Below are 20977 nucleotides of genomic sequence, written 5' to 3'. Positions count from 1 at the left end.
CATGTTGCCGAAAGATGGAACTCCACAGCACCATGTGGTGTCACAGTGTTATAATGTATTTACAACGCTTTTTCTTTACTCATGTAGCTGAGTCCTTAGTACATGCCCACCCACAACACCATTGGGCGCATGCAGATACACTGGCCCCCGCCATTGCTGGGAGCTTCTGTTGTCATCTGTATTCAAATGGACACACCACAGGGTGTTGCAGAATGCATCTGTAATGAGATTTTATTTTCAGAATGAAATCAGTTTCTCAAGAACCTCCCCCCCCCCAAAAATGCAATAAATCTAGATTGTGTATAGAAAAAGCAAGTACTCAAGCTCCATTGGATCTTTAGTAAAATGTGTGTTTGCAGCCATAGTCTATGGCATCAGGTGTCTCTTTGCATCATTGACAACTGAAGTCATTCTTTGAACATATTGGAAATTTCATTGGCTCCTTGGTCTGAGTGTCTACATGCCTAATTATGTGATCAGAAACAAACATTTGCAGATCATGAAAAACTGATCATATGATCTGCACAGTTTTTGTTTTTCCAGTTATTTAGCTGTTCAGCCTTCTTAACTATAGCCTACAATTTGATACCAGCACTTGTTGCTTTTATGAACGAATGAACTTCTCAGAAAGTTCAAGGGGTGAGCTTACATCACTGACAATTGAGAATTTCAAGTCAGAGGCTAATTGTAGGGGTGAACAGTATGATCAAATTAAAACTATGAATGAATCTGTCACTACCCTAAATGTCAAAATAAAAACTGTTCCCCTAAAGGAAATATTTCCAGATGCGGTTGATGCTTTTTAATTCCTTGTTAGAGAAAGAAAGGGGAGGGGGGGAACTAGCTAACGCATTAAGCATTTTGTGGAACTTCCATTTTAATTCCACTTCCAGCTAATTACATAACAGCAACACCTCATCAGTGCTAATGGTCTCTATTATTAAAGTAACCAGACAGAAGGGAGATGACAAAGAATCCAGTTTATAATCCTTTGATTTCAAAACAAATTTATCAGAGCTGATACACAGATTCAAAATCTGTGTGCAAGTGTTGCATCTTCCATGCAGATGTACAGCATTTGCATAGAAAACATAATATAAATTCTGTCCCCACAGGCATGACAATAGTTTCTCAGTGGAGATTCACATGCTTGCAGCAGCACGTCTTATTGCATTGTGATCACAAGACTCGCTTTTACGTATCTGCAACTCCATGCTAATGCAGTCTATGGCACAGTCACCATGATCCCCCTCAAAAGCAGTTTGGATCATCTAGTTGAGTTAATCAGCAGTTCTATGCACTGAAGAAAAGTTCTATGGGGCTTCAAGGAAGCTTTGTCACAATATAAGTCTAGGTGACGGTTTCCCAGCCTGTTCACTGTACTAGTCTCGATTCTGAAAGATTGACTGTGGAGTCTCATCATCTTTAGGAAACAAAGCCTACTTTTTTGAGTTAAATTCCATCCCTGGTTTCATTTCACTCTGGATTAATACCAAAGGCCTAGAATATTTATTTCCACAAATATGCATTACCTTAGGGCTGGCCCAAGACATTTTGGCACCTCAGGTGAACAACCACAAAATGACTTCTTCACACACACCTGGCCCACTGGCCAGGGAGGAAGAGGAGAGTGAATATCTACATCAGGAACAAGGGGGAGATCAAATTAACCTTACCTAACGGTTGAAGTTAAAGCCATGGTTTTCCCAGTAGTGATGTATGGAAGTGAGAGCTGGACCATAAAGAAGGCTGATCGCCGAAGAATTGATGCTTTTGAATTATGGTGCTGGAGGAGACTCTTGAGAGTCCCATGGACTGCAAGAAGATCAAACACATCCATTCTTAAGGAAATCAGCCCTGAGTAATCACTGGAATGACAGATCGTGAAGCTGAGGCTCCAATACTTTGGCCACCTCATGAGAAGAGAAGACTCCCTGGAAAAGACCCTGATGTTGGGAAAGATTGAAGGCACAAGGAGAAGGGGACGACAGAGGACGAGATGGTTGGACAGTGTTCTCGAAGCCACAAACATGAGTCTGACCAAACTGCGGGAGGCAGTGGAAGACAGAAGTGCCTGGCATGCTCTGGTCCATGGGGTCACGAAGAGTCGGACACGACTAAACGACTAAACAACAACAACAATGGTTGAAGTGGAAATTGAAAGGGGAAAGGGGCTCACTCTGAATCAGTCCTGCTGGGTGCAGAGCCCAGGAGACCCATCAGAGGTCAACTTCCACCATTTCCTCCCTAGGGGTGGGAAGAGACCAGCAACATCTCTTATGGAGGCGACATTGGGGGGCTGTTGAGGAAGATGGAGATTCAATCTCCAAGGAGCACATGGCAGTGGCAGTGGCAGTGGCCAATGCATTCCTTGGAGGCTGGACCTGGTGTCCCTGTGGATCCTGTCACCTGAGGTGGTCGTCTCATTTTGACTCATGGGTGGGCTGTCCTGCATTACCTTAAAAATGCTGAATTGTATCTTCATATGAGTTGCATTGGGTGAGTATACCTTTAGTATTGTGAAGTTCTCAGATATCCCACAGGGAAAGAAAAGCACTTGTTCCTCCTCCTCCTATCTTTATTTTTAGTAATTCTAAATAATGTTTACTGAAACTACAGTGGTTTCCAGTTTCCTAATGTTGTAAGGTATTTCTTTTGCATTCCAAAAGCAGATTTGCCTATCGTTAAATGCTAGCACACTTAACTATACAGTGGTACCTCGGGTTAAGTACTTAATTCGTTCTGGAGGTCCGTTCTTAACCTGAAACTGTTCTTAACCTGAAGCACCACTTTAGCTAATGGGGCCTCCTGCTGCCGCCGCACCGCCAGAGCATGATTTCTGTTCTCATCCTGAAGCAAAGTTCTTCACCCGAGGTGCTATTTCTGGGTTAGTGGAGTCTGTAACCTGAAGTGTATGTAACCCGAGGTACCACTGTATAGTGCATTTATTATCTGGATGTTCCATGTACCTAAATGGGTTGTGCTTTGCTGTCCTGGGTGTGGCCCACTTCACCCCTGATCCTGATGCAAATGAAGGGTTTAATCCCTCTCACTCCCCCATCTAGGTCTTATGCAGAGTCAAGTCCTCCTGCCTTCTGTCTCCATTTTAAACACAACAGCTATAGAATGGTATTGAGTTTAGTTTGTCCCTAAGAGTGTGAGGCCCAGACTACAGCAGCAGGGGGTTGTAAATATCCTTTTGGGAAGCTGGGATCAGAAAGAAGTACGAAGGGCACAGTCAAAAAATTGCTGATAATGTTCTGTGTATGTGAAAGACTTCCAAAGTGCATTTTTCATTGCCCAGCACAACCAGTGATAAAAATGTCCAGTAATTACTAAAAGGGTTGGCTCTGCTGCTGGAGATATGTGTGAAAACATATGTGCTTTAGTAAATTCATGATTGCAAGGAAGTGTTGAATGCCAGATCTAGCAAGGCATCAACTGAGGGTTTTTCTGTTTTCTTCTTCTTTTTTGGTGATATTGAATTAAGCAAGACACACAATGATAAGTAAATATGGAGTTCATTTTGTACAATGAAATCACCATGTTGCTGGCATTATCTGAGAATTGTTTGCTACGGCATCATATGTTGCATACAATGGGGTACCCATCTGTTTTTTCTAAATATAGCCAAGTTTGTTTTGCCTAAATTTACACCCTCTTGAACATCCTAGGTTGGTGCATTTGTCTTGGATTTGATTATTATTGGATAAGTGGCTCTACTTAGAAGGGATTGTTGGAAATGGAGCAGCGATGGGGCAGAATTTAAAGCAGACCTGAAAAAAACTGTAACAATGAATAATGATGTGGAAGAGGGAACATTTTAAGCCACATTCCAGCCACCTTAATGCTAAACCTAAATTCCAAGGAAGGGTTTTAAGGTGTGTAATAACTAAAGTAGAGCTTGTACAATTATATTTTTTTAAAAAAATAATGTATTGACTTAAATCACAAATGGAAAAATATCTATGAACTTCTGGGAGAAAATGAGTTTTGGAGTAAATGATGAACACAAAAACCCCATTCAACCTGTCTGCCCCAAATCACATAAGAGTGAGAATAGGGAAATGTTCATTGGGTCATGCCCTCTTGTCCATCACCAGTGTCCTCCAAGCATTGCAGGTTGAATGCCTGAAGGAAGAGCCTGCCAAAGCTGTGTTTGGGAAGGTGTGTTGCTCAGTAGTATAAGCTGCATGCAGAAGGTCCCTGATTCAGATGTGGGTGCCTTGGAAAGAGTTCTGCCTGAAATCTTGGGACAGTCGCTGCCAGTCAGTGTAGACAATAATAAGCTTGATAGGTTGATGGCTTGACTTGGAATAAGGCAGCTTCCTATGTTTTTAAGCTCTCTAAGCTTTGGATGCCTGCTGTCTATTTATCTGGTTCAGTGAGGTGTTGCTTTGCTTTGAGTTTCAGCAGTTAAGCAGCTCAGACCAAGAGCTTATGTAGGAGCTGGAGGCTCCTAGCTCCCCAGCCCTTTCTAGCTGGTAGGCAAGTGTTGGATCCAGGCAGGTGCCTCTTCAATCTCCCCCTGCCTCCCAAGTAGCACTTTGCTGGCAGCCCTGAAGCTCCTACCTGGCTTACCGTGTCATCTGTTCCAGTGGCCCTGGGGGTAACATGAAGGACTTTGAGAGCCAGCCAGGAACCCAGGCAATTGGTATTGAGGCTTCTGGTCCAGGGCCTAGGATGCCTGGATCCAATGGATTCTCAAAATCATTGGCAGGGCAGAAATCTTCTGTGGGGCCTGCTCCTCCTCCACAGGAACCCCAAGTACTAGGCCCGGACAGAGCTGGACCTGACATCTGTATAATCAGACTTCTAAATTGTGTGGGAAGCCAACACAAGGAGGGGAAGCTGCCAGCTGCAGACAAAAGAAAATAGTTCCTTGCATAGCACATAGTTCAGCTATGGAATTCACTTCCAAGAGAAGTTGTGATTGTCAGCAACTTGGATGGCTTTAAAAGAGGATTAGACAAATTCATGGAGGAGAGGGCTACCAGTTGTTACTAGCCATAAAGTTTATGTTCTGTCTCCACTGTTGAAGCCAATATGTCTCTGGGTACCAGTTGTTCAGAACTGAAAGTAGGGAGAGTACTATGAGAGGTCTCCCATCTGACCATGAATGCTGGACTAGATAAACCTTTGGTGATGTCTTCTGATGAGGACAAAATGGGAAGGATAGAGGATCTTGAGCTCCTTGGAGGAACGGTGGAATATAATTGTAATAAACCAACCAACTAACCAACCAACCAACCAACCAACCAACCAACCCACCCATAAGCTACAGTTGAGGCAGTTGGGTATGTTTAAACTGGAAAAGAGAAGAGAGAATGGAGATAGGATAGCCACCTTGAAGTGCCTACAGCTTGTCACATGGCAGATGGAACTACAGAAAGTAGAGCCCAAACCAATGGATTCAAATTACAAAAAATGAGATTCTGTCTAAACACCAGGAAGAACTTTCTGTCAGTAAGAGCTGATCAACCCCTTGGGAGGATGTGGACTCTCCTGCCCTGTAGATTTTTAAGCAGAGGTTGGATGGCCATCTGTCACAGATGCTTTAGTTGCATCTTCCTGCATTACAGAGGGTTGGACTAGATGGCCCTCGGGATCCCTTCCAACTCTTCCATTTTATGATTCTGTGCTGAGAAGTTGTACCACTTGAATGCCTAAATAGCAACCAGTGACTCCAATCACATCATATCATTTCTTCTTATTAATAGGCCCCATCGGTGTTCAGCATGTTGTGCAGAATGTCATGAACAAAAAGACAAGGTCTTTGACCCCCAAAGGGCTTTGTATCTAATTATATCAGAGGAAAGTACCAAAGCTGAACAGTAAACAGAAACACTGGATCAGAAAGACTGATCTGAAAAGGGAGAAAAACGTTCCTAACCTATTTTTCTAATGTGATCGTAATGTGGGACTCCTTCTGAAACTCATGGCATATTTGATAAATGGTACTTTGTGTGCTTCTAGAACAGGGCTGGTGCCATATGCCTTCAGGAAAAGTTATTAAAGGGGTTTTGTATGGAAGGGCATTCCTTGTTCTATCAGCAGAATAACAGTCTTGACAATGGAATTAAATCTTTGACTTGGCTGGCTTATCAGCAAACAATAGGGTGGCCCATGGAAGACATTTTTAATACAAAAGGTTTTTCCCTTCCTTTTCCCCCTGTGAACCATATTGTAAAAGATGTGAACCATAAGTAAAAGATTAGGAAACAATGTAGAAGTGATTGATTCCTCAGATAGTGTTTTTTTAAGGGGGGGAAACAAATTTCTCTTCATTTCCACCCCATCCCCACACCATTATTCATTTTCTCTTACTATCCAATTTTTCAGCTCTGGACAAAACATAAATGCAGCCAGCCAACCTCAAGGGCAAAATTATCTCCTCCTTCTTTCATCCTCTTCTGAATCATGGCAATGGTGGCACCAGAAAGGTGGTGAGAATCTAAAATGACCCTTTGAGCCACATGTATTTTATTTACACACAGTTTTCTAGAACAAGGGTAGCCAACGTGGTGGCTGTCAGATGTTGTTCAACTCCCATCAGCTCCATCCCAGCATAGCTACCTTGATTCTGCTCAAACGGTCCCTACAGGAGCACTGCAGAGCGTTCAGATCCAACATTCAAAAAATCATTTGAGGGTTTTTTGAGTGCTCAAGTTAAACACTGGGAAAGTGTCGATCCCACTTGGTTGGGTTGAATGGAAGAAGTGCTGTCTCCTATAACTATTCATAGAATCATAGAAACGTAGAATTGTAGAGTTGGAAGGAACCTTGAGAGCTATCTAGTCCAAATCCCTTTCAGGAATCTCAATGAAAGCATGCATGACAGATGGCCAGCCAGCCTCTGCTTAAAAACCTCCAAGGAAGGACAGTCCACCACATTCCAAGGGAGGCCACCCCACATTTGAACAGCTCTTACCATCAGAAAGTTCTTCCTGATGCTTAGTCTGAATCTCCTTTTGTGTAACTTGAAGCCATTGGTTTGGGTCCTAGCCTCCAGAGCAGGAAAACATGAGCTTGCTCCATCTTTCATGTGACAGCCATGTGCTGAAGTTACTTGAACAGGGAAATTAGTTTGTATTGTGATGGAGGCGCATCCAAAAATATCAGCTATTTTAGTTGCCTTAAAGAAATTAAGGGATTGTGTTTGTTAACATCAGGCTTGCTTCTGCTACTTCCAAAATTCAGAATGGCCACCAACTTCTGTTGGTAAGGGGCTAGGGTGTTTTGTTTTTGTTTTATTGCCATTTTACAAAAAATAAAATAAAATGTTATGGCTGTTTGGGGAGGGGAAACCCATTCTTTCAAAAAACAAAACAAAAACTATGTAGGTGCAGGTTTCATGCACTTATGTGAAGAAGCCAGAAAGTTCATATTCAGGATCTGAGGTGAGGCCCTTCTGAAATTATCCCAACTTAACAGAGGCCAAATCTGAAGTTCCAGAAAGGACCCTGAGGCAAAGCAGGGAGGGTCTTGCACAGCCATAAGATATGGATGCTTAAAGCAACACTGAGCACTCCTTGTTTGAATTGTTTTTCTTAGTAAGGAGTGATCTCTATAATATTTCATTTAAAAAGTGATGTTTGTAATTGTGATGCCAGAAATGTAAAGCAGGTTTATTCAACCCGATAAAAGTTGTATTATACGAATACATCTTGGGAAGTGGAAGCTTATTACAACTCGTGCATTTGCATTAGAGCAATTGCCAGCTCCTAATGTGAAGCTGAATGCCTGTGTGAGGAGGACTTTACATATTTTTATTTTTGAGTAGGGAGTGTGTGCTTATCCCTTGTGTCTGTGGATGGAGTAAGGAAACCTGTCAAATTTCTTCTTTAAAAAAAAGCTGCAGGAAAGGATCTCAGGTTTAATTTAAAGTGGATAATCACACAGTTCCTTTGGGTCTAACTTCAACAAAATGACTTAAGTTATTTTTTGCTATCTCTGACTTCAGTGCACTGAAGACATGAAGCAAAAAATAAATGTCTTACAATACTGTATTCCTGAAAACTAAATTTCACTTGAATATTGAGTCAAATGCTGATCTGAACCAAGCATACACCTTTATTCCCTATCTCTTGCTGTACCGCTTGAGCCTCTTAGAATTGACCAGAATTCTGCTCCCCTGATTCAGTATCACAACTTACGGTATTGTGCTCTGGCATTGGATGTTGAACCCATAAGAGTAGAGCATCACCAGTGATGCCTGTCTTCTGCTACAACAGCACCAACAGTTGCCTACTGCACTATTTGTTTCTGGCACCTAAAATGGCTTGAGTGAGTAAGTGGAAAGAGGCTCCAATTCATAGCTGTCAACTTCCCCCACCCCCTTTTAAAGGGAAATTCCCTTATTCCGAATAGGATTCCTCGCAAGAAAAGGGAAAAGTTGACAGCTATGCTCCAATTTATTTATTTATTCCTAGTCATAAGGATTAAATTAAAGATAAAGGTAGGGTAAAGGACCCCTGGATGGTTAAGTCCAGTCAAAGGCGACTATGGGGTTTAGCACTCTTTTTACTTTCAGGCTGAGGGAGCTGGAGTTTGTCCACAGACAGCTTTCCGGGTCATGTGGTCAGCATGACTAAACCGCTTCTGGTGCAACAGAACACCGTCATGGAAGCCAGAGTGCACGAAAATGCCATTTACCTTCCCGCCGCAGCGGTACCTATTTATCTACTTGCACTGATATGCTTTCGAATTGCTAGGTTGGCAGGAGCTGGGGCAGAGCAACGAGAGCTCATCCCGTTGTGGGGATTTGAAATGCCAACCTTCCAACCTTTAGTCATCAGCAGTGTCTGGGCAGAAATCAGGAAAATGTCTGGTAAAACTCGAATGTATGGCAGCCTATGTTAGCAGTGCCATTTTTCCATTAAAATAGCTCAAAAATGGGTTTTTAAAAGAGTGATTTGGCCCAAAAAGCTCAACAACTTTGCTCTTCTCCCCCCAAAAAGCTCAGGTGTAGGAACCCAGGCAGCCCTTAGGCTATCTTGGACCCAAGTTGTTCAGGGCTTTGATTATCATCACAAGAACCTGAAATATAGTTCAAATGTCATAGGGATCAGTAAGATGTAGTAGAATGTGTGGGCAACAACTTTAGCATATGCCAAAAACATAAGCTATTTGGTCCATGCCTTATTTATCTCAGAGGGAAGAGTGTTCCATATGGCAGGTGCAGCCATGCTAAAAGCCCTATTCCAGGCAGTCGCAAGACAATGCGTCGTCTGTCCACCTGGAATTTAATACAACCACACATGCTGCACCTTCCATAAGAAAAACAATTATCATTTCCCTAAACTGGTGTAAGTGGCACATGATTAAACAGGAAAAATGACCACAAATCTGGGAAGGCACCACTGACAAGAAAAAGGAGAGGAAGATACTCCAGGTGTTGGTAGAGAGATTTATTCCAGGGCTGGTGCATTTTGGAATAATCCTTCTTCAGGGGCACATTTTGAATAGTAATTCTCATCAAATGCACAAACCCCTATGCACTTGATGAGAACTGCTATCAAAACGTGCTCCTCAAGAACGGATATTCCAACACGCATTGGATCGGAAATAAATCTTTCTTCATGATTCAATAATATCCATTCAGCTACAGACCTTTCCATGCACAGATTTCTTTGTGTGTCATCAATGGTTCTGTGGTTTGCAGCAATATGGGCACTTAGAGGATCACTTTGCATTCAAGCAGTATTCATAAGAAAATCACGTATTCAGAAAACGTGCATTCACCCTTCACCCCCACGTGTTCAACTGAATGTCTGCATAGAGCAGGCATGTGTACCATTGTATGCAGGTAATGCTCTTTCGGTTGGGATCCCTGGTAAAGCAGGATCTGACCCGTGTGGCTCTCTTCCAGACTTCAGTTGAATTTGTGGAGGTCAAGAGGGGAGACATTGCATGCAGCCTTGCCCCCAAATGTTCAGCGAGGTTGAATCCCTATATCCACTTAGTGGAAGTGTTGTTGTTTAGTCATGTCCGACTCTTCGTGACCCCATGGACCAGAGCACGCCAGGCACTCCTGTCTTCCACTGCCTCCCACAGTTTGGTCAAACTCATGTTCGTAGCTTCGAGAACGCTATCCAACCATCTCATCCTCTGTTGTCCCTTTCTCCTTGTGCCCTCAATCTTTCCCAACATCAGGGTCTTTTCCAGGGAGTCTTCTCTTCTCATGAGGTGGCCAAAGTATTGGAGCCTCAGCTTCAGGATCTGTCCTTCCAGTGAGCACTGAGGGCTGATTTCCTTCAGAATGAATAGGTTTGATCTTCTTGCAGTCCATGGGACTCTCAAGAGTCTCCTCCAGCACCATAATTCAAAAGCATCAATTCTTCGGCGATCAGCCTTCTTTATGGTCCAGCTCTCACTTCCATACATCACTACTGGGAAAACCATAGCTTTAACTATACAGACTTTGTCAGCAAGGTGATGTCTCTGCTTTTTAAGATGCTGTTAGTGGAAGTAAGTCCCACTGAATCCAGTGTGGCTTGCCTCTGAGCAACCCATATAGGATTGCACTGTGAATATGTGATCAGGGTTTTAATCCAAGGAGTGTTTGTGTGTATTTCTGAGGCTAAATTTCAGCCTTCCCCAACCTGGAGACTTTCAGATGTTTTGCACTCCTAGCTCCCATCAGCCCCAGCATGCTCAGTCAGTGGTCAGGGATGATGGGAGTTGCAGTCCATAGTCCAACAGCATGCTTGGAAAGGCAGCTACATTGCATTGAGCTGCTTTTGTCACTGTACTCGGTTTAAAGATGGAGGAAATGGGCAACTCTCAATATTTTTTAGTTATTTACAAATACTTCCCCTTCTGTACACAGGTGTGCAAAATCACCTCGAGCTGTTGCAAAAGCAGAACATGGAATAACCACAGGACCTGTTTTGAAAAGATAAAGTGCCCTATAACCTGTGGGCACAAGTATCACTCGGTATTAGGAAGATACGAACCATTCTAAATTCCCCAATGTGATGATGGGTCTTATATACAAATTGAATTTCCCTATCTCTCTTTTGCCCAACACTCTCAATACAGTGTTTGTCAGAATATGGAAATGTTGCCATGGGAAACTTTGGCTCTGGGATGGGGAGCACTACTAGAGAACGAGTGAAATGGAATTTCTTCAAGCAGATAACAGAAGAATTTGCGGCTTAGGCACTGCAGGCCTTCTGTTTGAGGAAACTTCTAACTGTAGCCTAGTGGTGTGCTATCTCCTCTCAGCCTTAAAGATTTTAGAAATATCCTTTCCCCATTTAAAAGCTAACGGACTGTACAGGTCTGAGAGCCTTTCCCTACCCGTTCTGCCTTGATAAATTGAGCAGATGTTAATTGGACAAAGAGCAAAGGAGGCTTTAAAGACCTTCAGAGCATTACTCTGATTTATTTTGCCTTGAACTCCCATTTGTATATAGATTGGAAGGGAATGTTGTGTTGCTCTTTCAGGCCATTCTTCCCTCCCTTTCTCTGTGACATTCTTGATATATGTCACCTTGATAAATTGGCCCCTTCTCTGTCTGTCAAAAGACATCTTTAAAGAACAATAATCCATGTGAAGTGCAAACCCTGCCACCTGAATAAGCTAAACTCTGCAGATCTGAGAGCAGCTTTGCTTACTTAAGAATGAAATGCTGATGTTCAAGAGCTCTCACTCGCTTGTCGCTCACCACAGCCGAGGTTGGTGCAGCTGTGATCCTGGATAATAGCACAATGAATATAGCATACAAGTTCCCAGTGCCAAAATGACCTCCTCTGGCCTCAATTCACTGCCCACTCACCCAACCTTTATACCTCCTCCATACTTTAACATATCCTCCAACATAATAAGCCCGCCACCACTAATGTTATAAAGTAGTAATTGTGCCTAATTGGTAGGGAGGTGACAGACCATTCTGGTAATGTTGTGAAACTGTAAGGAAAGGGGAGTGAGAGCATTCACAGGCCCAGCAGTAATTATCCACTAATTTGGCCTGTTTGTGTAGGGACAGCTCATTATAGCCCTTAAGAAACCCCCAAATAAAGCAAGAAAGTTGGTAGGAGGTAAGGTTAAATAATTAGTGTTCAGCAGATTAAAAAAAATATCAAAGGGCAGGATTAAGGGGGGAAATGTGATGAAAGTAACAACAGAGAATGGTGCAATATCCTTCCCATAAGTGAGTTTTATGTATTTGCAAGTATGTCAGACTCACGTATTATAAGATGCCTAAATGAGTTCAAAAAATACACAAACCATGGCATGCAATTTTATTTTATTTCTGTAATTAGAGCAGTCATCATCATTTTGCAGCTCAGATTGCCAGCTTTATACTCTTTAAGCGACTTGGTAAATCAGTTTTGAAAAGGGCTCTCCAATTCAAAAGCAGTATTTTCCATATTTTTCATTGTCACTAAATGCTCCAGTGTGTGCCTTTTATGTTTTGTACATGTTCTTTTCCAGCCTCAAATTTTTAAAAAGTGGCTGCCTGGTCTTAATTTCATTTTTCTACAACTGGTTGGGAAAAGAAACTAGATGGTACACTGAGCTGCTCAACTCAGATTGCCAAAAAGATTGTTTAAACTTTACTTTATTTGAATGTCTGAGACTGTGATCAATTTCAGTGATAACAAATAAGTCGGTAAAACTGTGATCCTGCACACACCTGTTCAGGACTAACGCCAACTGAAAACCAGTAGGTTTTGAATTGTATTCATGAATTGACATGAATACAATTGCATTACAAGACTGAGTACACACTAACCTGTTTGTAGGTTTTTCTCAGTCTGGATCATTCATGCTTTCCCTCAACCTGATTTCATAGAATCATAGAATCATAGAGTTGGAATAGACCACAAGGGCCATCGAGTCCAACCCCCTGCCAAGCAGGAAACACCATCAGAGCACTCCTGACATATGGTTGTCAAGCCTCTGCTTAAAGATCTCCAAAGAAGGAGACTCCACCACACTCCTTGGCAGCAAATTCCACTGTCGAACAGCTCTTACTGTCAGGAAGTTCTTCCTAATGTTTAGGTGGAATCTTCTTTCTTGTAGTTTGGCTCCATTGCTCCGTGTCCGCTTCTCTGGAGCAGCAGAAAACAACCTTTCTCCCTCCTCTATATGACATCCTTTTATATATTTGAACATGGCTATCATATCACCCCTTAACCTCCTCTTCTCCAGGCTAAACATGCCCAGTTCCCTTAGCCGTTCCTCATAAGGCATCGTTTCCAGGCCTTTGACCATTTTGGTTCCCCTCCTCTGGACACGTTCCAGTTTGTCAGTGTTTTTCTTGAACTGTGGTGCCCAGAACTGGACACAGTACTCCAGGTGAGGTCTGACCAGAGCAGAATACAGTGGCACTATTACTTCCCTTGATCTAGATGCTATACTCCTATTGATGCAGCCCAGAATTGCATTGGCTTTTTTAGCTGCCGCGTCACACTGTTGGCTCATGTCAAGTTTGTGGTCAACCAAGACTCCTAGATCCTTTTCACATGTACTGCTCTCAAGCCAGGTGTCACCCATCTTGTATTTGTGCCTCTCAATTTTTTTACCCAAGTGCAATACTTTACATTTCTCCCTGTTAAAGTTCATCTTGTTTGTTTTGGCCCAGTTCTCTAATCTGTCAAGGTCTCTTTGAAGTGTGATCCTGTCCTCTGGGGTGTTAGCCACCCCTCCCAGTTTGGTGTCATCTGCAAATTTGATCAGGATGCCCTTGAATCCATCATCCAAGTCGTTGATAAAGATGTTGAATAAGACCGGGCCCAAGACAGAACCCTGTGGCACCCCACTAGTCACTCTTCTCCAGGATGAAGAGGAACCATTGATGAGCACCCTTTGGGTTCAGTCAGTCAGCCAGTTACAAATCCACTGAGTGGTAGCATAGTCAAGACTGCATTTTACCAGCTAGATCTTGTTGCCCACAAGCATGGATGTTATGGATTGGCTAGATGGAGAGGAGTGGTAGGAGACACTAGCCAGAAAAGCCCCTAGGAAACTTCTGGGGAAGCAGGCTCAGATCCAGGGGATTGGTGGTGGGACAATGATGAGCAGTAAGAGGGAGAAGGAGCAGAATGGGAGGAGGAGGTGTTGGGAGCAGACAAGGCAACAGGGTTTAGTGAGCAGGAAGAGGCTATGGCAGAGAGCAGTACAGACTCCAAGGCTGACTGTAGGCAGTCTGTGGAAGAGGACAGGAAGTCTTCCCTTCCTGCTGCAACCAGCTCCCCTCCCCCTGCATCCCAGAACATGCAAAGAAATGAAGAGGGCAGAAAAACGAGAGGCAAGAAGGTGAAACCTTAGGTTATTGGGGAAGGAATCAGGGGAGAAGCCTTAGAGCAGTGTTTCCCAACCCTTTTTGGGCAAAGGCACACTTGTTTGATGAAAAAAATCTCGAGGCACACCACCATTACAGCCCCGTGACGTCAGCGCACAGCGTCACGCCGGGAGGGACGCACGAAAGTGTAAGTTTCAATTTTTTTTCCTCCCCCTTGCCGGGGAACCTCCAAGCTTTGGGGGTGGGGGGGAGGAGGCAGCAAAGCGAGGCAGGAAGGAGAGCGCGGCTTGGCTGGGTGAGCTTTGGCAGGGGCAGGGAATGAGAGCCGCGAGGCGGGCGCTGCGGACGGAGGCGCTGCCCGCCGAGCTCGCAGGCAGCCAGGCAGGCAGACGGCGAGAGCCCGCTTCGCAAAAAAGTCATCCAAGCTCCTTTCCTCAGTCTCGGCCATGGCGGCGGCAGAAGCGGCAGCTCCTCCTCGCGCTCCGGTTCAAACCGGTTGTGGCTGACGGGACGTGTCTTCCTCACGCCTGACGGCGGTTGGGCGCCTACCAAGCCAACGCGCTGCGCCGGGGGCGGGGGAGTGAACGAGGGAAGGCGAGCGGGTGAGCGACCCCCTCACAGGTGCCCACCAACAGCAGCCTTCACGTGCGCCTCAATGGGGGTGGCAGTCGCTCGCCCCTTCCGCGGGAGGCGAATGGTACAGTCCTCAAACTGCCAGCTGCCCGCGCGCCGGACGCCTCTCTCCCTCCTCAGCTCACGCGGCGGCGGCTTCCGCTCTCCACGTTGGTGGCCGCCGCTTGACACAGCCAAAGGAAAAGTGGGGGCGAAGGAAGAGAGGAGGTGGGGGCGGAGCCAAGCGGCAGGAACATTTTCTAACGTGGCACCTTATTGGGCATGGTGGCGCAGAGGCGGGAGGCCGCGCGCGCCTCCTTCCGCCGGGGCCAACCCGCCCAAAGGGAACAAACGGCCCGGGAGCCAATGAGAGGCAAAGGAGGCCTCGGTGACGAGCTTTGGGTGCGGCAGAAGCGTCAGCAGCCCCGTCTGTGATTGGCCCGGCGGCCCGGAATGTGGGAGGAGAGAGAAGGCAGAGGGAGTGCGCTTGCGCGAAGTCGACGCCTTTGGGCGCTCCTCGCCACCGCCGCCCCACCTCTCGCCGCCCGACTCGCCCGCCTCCCTCCAGGCAACATCTCGCGGCACACTAGTGTGCCGCGGAACAGTGGTTGGGAAACACTGCCTTAGAGAGCAGAGAGAAGGCGGGAACCTTTAGTCCTTGCAACTGCTTTATTGGGGCAAGACCTCCCGGAAAGAATAGCTGAGACTACTAGGCCACAGCTGTGGTTTCTTTCCTTCACCGGCCTCGGGTGATTTATTGTTTCATTGCTAACCTATGCCTGACTTCAAATCTGACACTGGGTGTGGTTACTTAATATGCATTGGAAAACTGTCCTCTTGATTAGGTCGTCCACCACTTTTCCTCCCTGCACAGATGAATGATAAAGGAAGTGGTGATTGTGATCTTGGTATATACCCACTAACGTCATTGAGCATGTGTGAATGGCCATAGGCCTGTGGTAGATCATCTGCCTTGCATGCAAAAGGTCCCAGTATCAATCTGGGACATCTCCAAGTAGGACTGGGAGGGCCACTGCCAATCTGTGTCATCAATTCTACAGTGTGGGGTTATGCATAATCAATCTGAAAGGAGCTTTCATTTTTGGAACGAAATTAGTTAGATTTGTCTTTAAATGCAAACTGATTTGAATTTCTCCCACAACCCTAATATGGCTGCTCCCTTGTCTCTCTTGCCTCTACTGTATCAAATTCTGGATTGTAAACACCCCAGGGCAGAGACCTCCCTTTTTGTTTGTATTCCATAAAGCCACAGGCAAAGTCATAACACTATATGAATAAGAATAAAATAACAGTGCTGATGGGAAAATGCTCTGTACATTCACAGAGGCATTGTCATTATTGCAACAACAAAATAAAGAAGAATTGGTGAAAAACTGAAATTATTACTGTATATTTCTGCATCAAGGATATGTGTGTCCTGTAATAAGTTTAGAGAGGGAAGTGAACACACACACACACTGACCGAAAAGTCGGGTGTTGCAGCAGGTCATGCTGTCTGCCTGTGCCTGAAATGCCAACTCTTTTGAAGTTTCTTGGCAAATTCTCATTGGCATCTGCAGATTAGGGCTGTACACTGGAAGGATAGACCACACTGTGAGGGGCTCTTAAGCTAAACATTACTGTGATCCACTCCCACACATGCCTTTTGCTTTGCAGCTCTGATCTCTGTTGACATATGTTTAAAGACTTGTCTGTAAGCAGGTTATCATGTCCTCTTGAGCCAGTTAAGCTATCACTTGAATTGGAATGCATCAAGAGTTTATACCGGTAAACAGAGAGGAATACCAGAGCCATCCGATAAATTTGCTTTAAATTTTCAGACCTTTCTCAGTTTCTGGGCAATGTCAGGTGCTGATCATTTTAACTGCATTTAGCATTGCTGTATGCAAGATAGCATTGCTGTATAGGACTACCTAGTATACCTTCAAGTGGTCAAGATAAGGATGATAAAAGCTACAATAGTGACTGTGCCTTTTTGTATTTCCCAATACTGAGGCAGTCATCCATGTAAAAAGGTTGGAGAATCAAATTCTCTATGCTGGCTTGCTACTGTTCTTATGCAGTATCGTAAACGTTTATCTCTATTTTTTAGTAATTCTGGAAATTCTAGCTAGGGACTTCAAATGTTGGCCCTACCTTGTTAGCTAATTTCATTACTCGGCAGTTCCTATGGCCATATCAGTGTCCTAATGAACACTGCACATTATCAATGTAGAAGATAAAAAGGAGAGTTTATTAATTAATCCCAGTTCAAAACTTGGGCTCTTTTTTTCTTACAATAGTAAGGGTACTAATTAGCCATGGTTTTCCCAGTAGTGATGTATGGAAGTGAGAGCTGGACCATAAAGAAGGCTGATCGCCGAAGAATTGATGCTTTTGAATTATGGTGCTGGAGGAGACTCTTGAGAGTCCCATGGACTGCAAGAAGATCAACCCTATTCATTCTGAAGGAAATCAGCCCTCAGTGCTCACTGGAAGGACAGATCGTGAAGTTGAGGCTCCAATACTTTGGCCACCTCATGAGAAGAGAAGACTCCCTGGAAAAGACCCTGATGTTGGGAAAGATTGAGGGCACAAGGAGAAGGGGACGACAGAGGATGAGATGGTTGGATAGCGTTCTCGAAGCTACGAACATGAGTTTGACCAAACTGCGGGAGGCAGTGGAAGACAGGAGTGCCTGGCGTGCTCTGGTCCATGGGGTCACGAAGAGTCGGACACCACTAAACGACTAAACAACAACAACTAATTAGTATGGCTTTGGATTTTTTTGTGCTGTGTGGGCACCTGTTGACTAAGAACTGAAATAAGACCACTACTCAGTTTTGTATACACCCAACAGATGATGATAATGTTCATTCATTCACCAGTACAGGGTCCCACAGCAGAAGAGCTGAAGTGAACTTTATGAGCTACTTCTGTTGAAATCTACAATTTAATACAATGAATAGTATACTTTATTTATTCAAACGTATAGCCGGTTACGTCTTGTGTGTTTACTGAAGAGCTGAAGTGAGCACCAGACCAGAGCAGTGTCAAATGCTTCCTCTCCTTATTCCTTCTTTTAGTAAAACCTGCCATAAAACACAGGCATCTTGCTTTCCCCATCCATTGTATTTGTTGATTTATAGGGAGGAATCCAACAAACCTACTTTTATGCCCTCTTTCTTTTTAAATGTGTCTGTTCAGTCTGATGCACATCATCAGTGCTAACCTGATGTAATTAATTCAGTGCATCTGATGTCTTAGTTTAACAGATTAAACTTTATCCAATCTCTTTTACCTTCTGGAATTTCAGATCAACATTTTAGCATATGCAATCTACCGTGCACATTGAAAATTCCAAAAATGTAACATGCAAGTCTATAGCAAGAGAGGTAGCATCCTAATACACATTTAAAATTCAACCATAGCATTTTTATTTTGAGTTCTGGATGGCTTATAGATGAAAGGATGCTGTGTTTGCACGTTGAATGAATCTCATCTAAATCGTATTTGGTAGGATCTTGGGGGCTTGGGTTCAGCCCTGTTCTTTGCAGTAGGGGCTAATGAAGAAATAGGTATTTTGTGTACCCATTCAGTGGGCATGCCTGTTACTTGTAGTCTCATGGCCATAACTGAATTCACCAGCAATGTAGCAATTTAAGTATAATGAATCACCAGTTTAGGAAGAAGAAGCAAGGAACCAGATATAGAACTTTTAGAATTTTGGCTTTTATTCAATGTCAAAGATCTTGCCAGTATCGCAAACGCAGCACTCTTAGAATGGTTCAAAATGATTTGGAGTATCGCTTTATTAACAGCTAGCAACCTTGTACCTGGTTGTTGTGTTACTTGGGACTTCTAGGAAACAAAAACTCAGTGTTTTAAATCAATGGTTATTTCAGTGGAATTTTGAAAGAGTCAGTCTGCCATCTTGATTCAAATGGGCATCCAGTTGTAGCCAAACTTGCCCCTTGAGTCCAACAGCACCTGGGTTCCCTGTCCTTGAATTAAAATTTGCAGATGTCAAAGAAGATTAATTGTCATATGCAGCAGTACATAGGCAGTGGCCTAACAAACCATATTTTTTAATTTTTTTAATGCTACACATGGATGTGTAGAAAAGACGTGGTAATTTGGATATACAAAATAGAGTGACTATGCATACACTATCCAGATGGGTGTTCTGGTTCACACAAAAAGCACCTCCATATATGTACCACCAGCAGAATGTAAAACCCAATAGTGACACACTCAAGGAAAATGTGTGGGACTGCCTTGTGTCTGAATTGTTCCTCTATCCAAAGATTATTAAGAAGCGTGCAAAGCCCATGTACACTCTGTGTCAGCCTTCCCCAAGCTCGTGCTCTCATATATTTGGGATGAGAAATCCCATTAGCACCAGCTGACATAGCCCACGGTCAGATATAATCTGAGCTGCAGTTCAAAATGTCTGGGAAGAGATGCAAGGCTGCCATTTGTTAAAATAGCATCTACATTCTCTAACCACAACATCCTTTTAGATTTCATTTATGGCGATGGATAGCTTTAGCATTAGCATTTTCTATATGAGCATTTCTATATGAGCATTTCTATATGAGCAAAGTATCCAAGGCAGAAGAAAACTATACTTGGAATTTGAAGGGTGTGTGTGTGTGTGTGTGTGTGTGTGTGTGTGTGTGTGAGAGAGAGAGAGAGAGAGAGAGAGAGAGAGAGAGAGAGAGAGAGAGAGAAATTGTTATATCTAACCATTTCATTCATTTATTATTAATATGAAGCTGTAAATTATTCTACTACTACTTTTCATTTCACTTATTGTACATGACAGCATTGAAGTACTAACAGGAAGTAGTTGCTGTTACTTCCCATAGTCGTCTCTCTTTTTTTAATCTGCAAGATTGACCTAGTTTGTTCCAACCGCATACAGAGCAGTAATTCTAAATTCCAGTTAAAAATCTCTGCTAAATTTAGGACTCATCATTCCAAGCAAGTTAAGTATCGAGAAAAAAAGCATGTTGCAAACAGGGGTAAAAGTAATTTTGCAGGTTTCTGGGGCTAGTATTTTTCTCTCTGAGTGGGGTTGGGAGTGCTATTCACTTTACAGTTCTACTATGTGTGCAGTTTAAATTGACCTACCCTTACTATTAAGAGTTAAAAGAAACTGAATGTGTGGGTGGGGGGGGGGAAATTCAAGAAGTAGGGAACTGCATGAAGTGGGAGGAGCAGGCTAAAAGTGATGGGTTTTTCTTTTATTTGCCATTCCCATTCCCCTACTGCTCTCCTCCCCACACATGAGCCCATGAGTACTGAAACTGTGAAGAGGCTCTCTTCAATATGTCTCGCTATACCTGCCACCAGATGCTGACAGATGCCAGGCACAGCCCGTGTTCGATGACAATTGATGTCAATCCAAAAGATGCATATGGATATAGCTCCCATCACAGGGATGTGAACCATCCATTAGCAAATTAGACTGTCTTTAAAAATCCATGTTAAAACACAGTGGCTTGACAAAATTGTCGGAATCTCTTGCTTTTAGATTATTGTACTCTGTTGGCTGATGCATGCAAATAACAGTGGACTGAATTTAAACAACACATGTTTCAAGCTAATCATTAACCTGAAAAGAATACACTCCAATCTAGAGAAAGTTAGGGTTCAGCCTCAATCTTGATGCTTTCCCCATGTCAATTTGGGTTTTCTGAATATGGTGATGAGCTAATAAATTGGGGAAACCTGGGCTCCAAACCACTCCACTCGGAGTCGCAGTTGATTTGGTGTTTTGGGGTGGGTGGATCAATCCTCACTTTCTACCACTCTCCTTTCCTTGCCCACGAGGTACTTATTTGGAACATTTGCATATTGGAGTGGGATGAGAAGTTCTTGATTTGAGAAATGAAGGATCCATAGGCAAGACAGCCAGCACCCTTCTTCTTAAGTTTGGAAGTGGAGCTCCTTGGAACTACACTTCCCAGAACAGAGGTCTTGCACAACAGTGAGGGGTGTAGATGTGAGGCACTTGTACCTCACCAGAACACAAAACTTATTTACGCGGAATCCTCCCTGTGGAACATGGAGCCACAATGCATTTCCAGTGTCAGATGCTAATG

The 20977-nt window shown here is 43.7% G+C and overlaps 1 long non-coding RNA gene across 3 annotated transcripts in view; it reads left to right on the top strand.

Moving 5' to 3' along the window:
* Positions 1–20977, top strand: part of LOC308596996 — a 493319-nt gene that overhangs the window by 402352 nt on the left and 69990 nt on the right. The window lies entirely within an intron of this gene.

The sequence above is a fragment of the Podarcis bocagei genome (genome assembly GCF_964188305.1).
Source record: "Podarcis bocagei genome assembly, chromosome: 11".
NCBI classification, from domain to species: Eukaryota; Metazoa; Chordata; class Lepidosauria; order Squamata; family Lacertidae; genus Podarcis; species Podarcis bocagei.
Note: the sequence above shows the minus strand (reverse complement) of the source record. Positions and strands in the feature narration are given on the sequence as shown.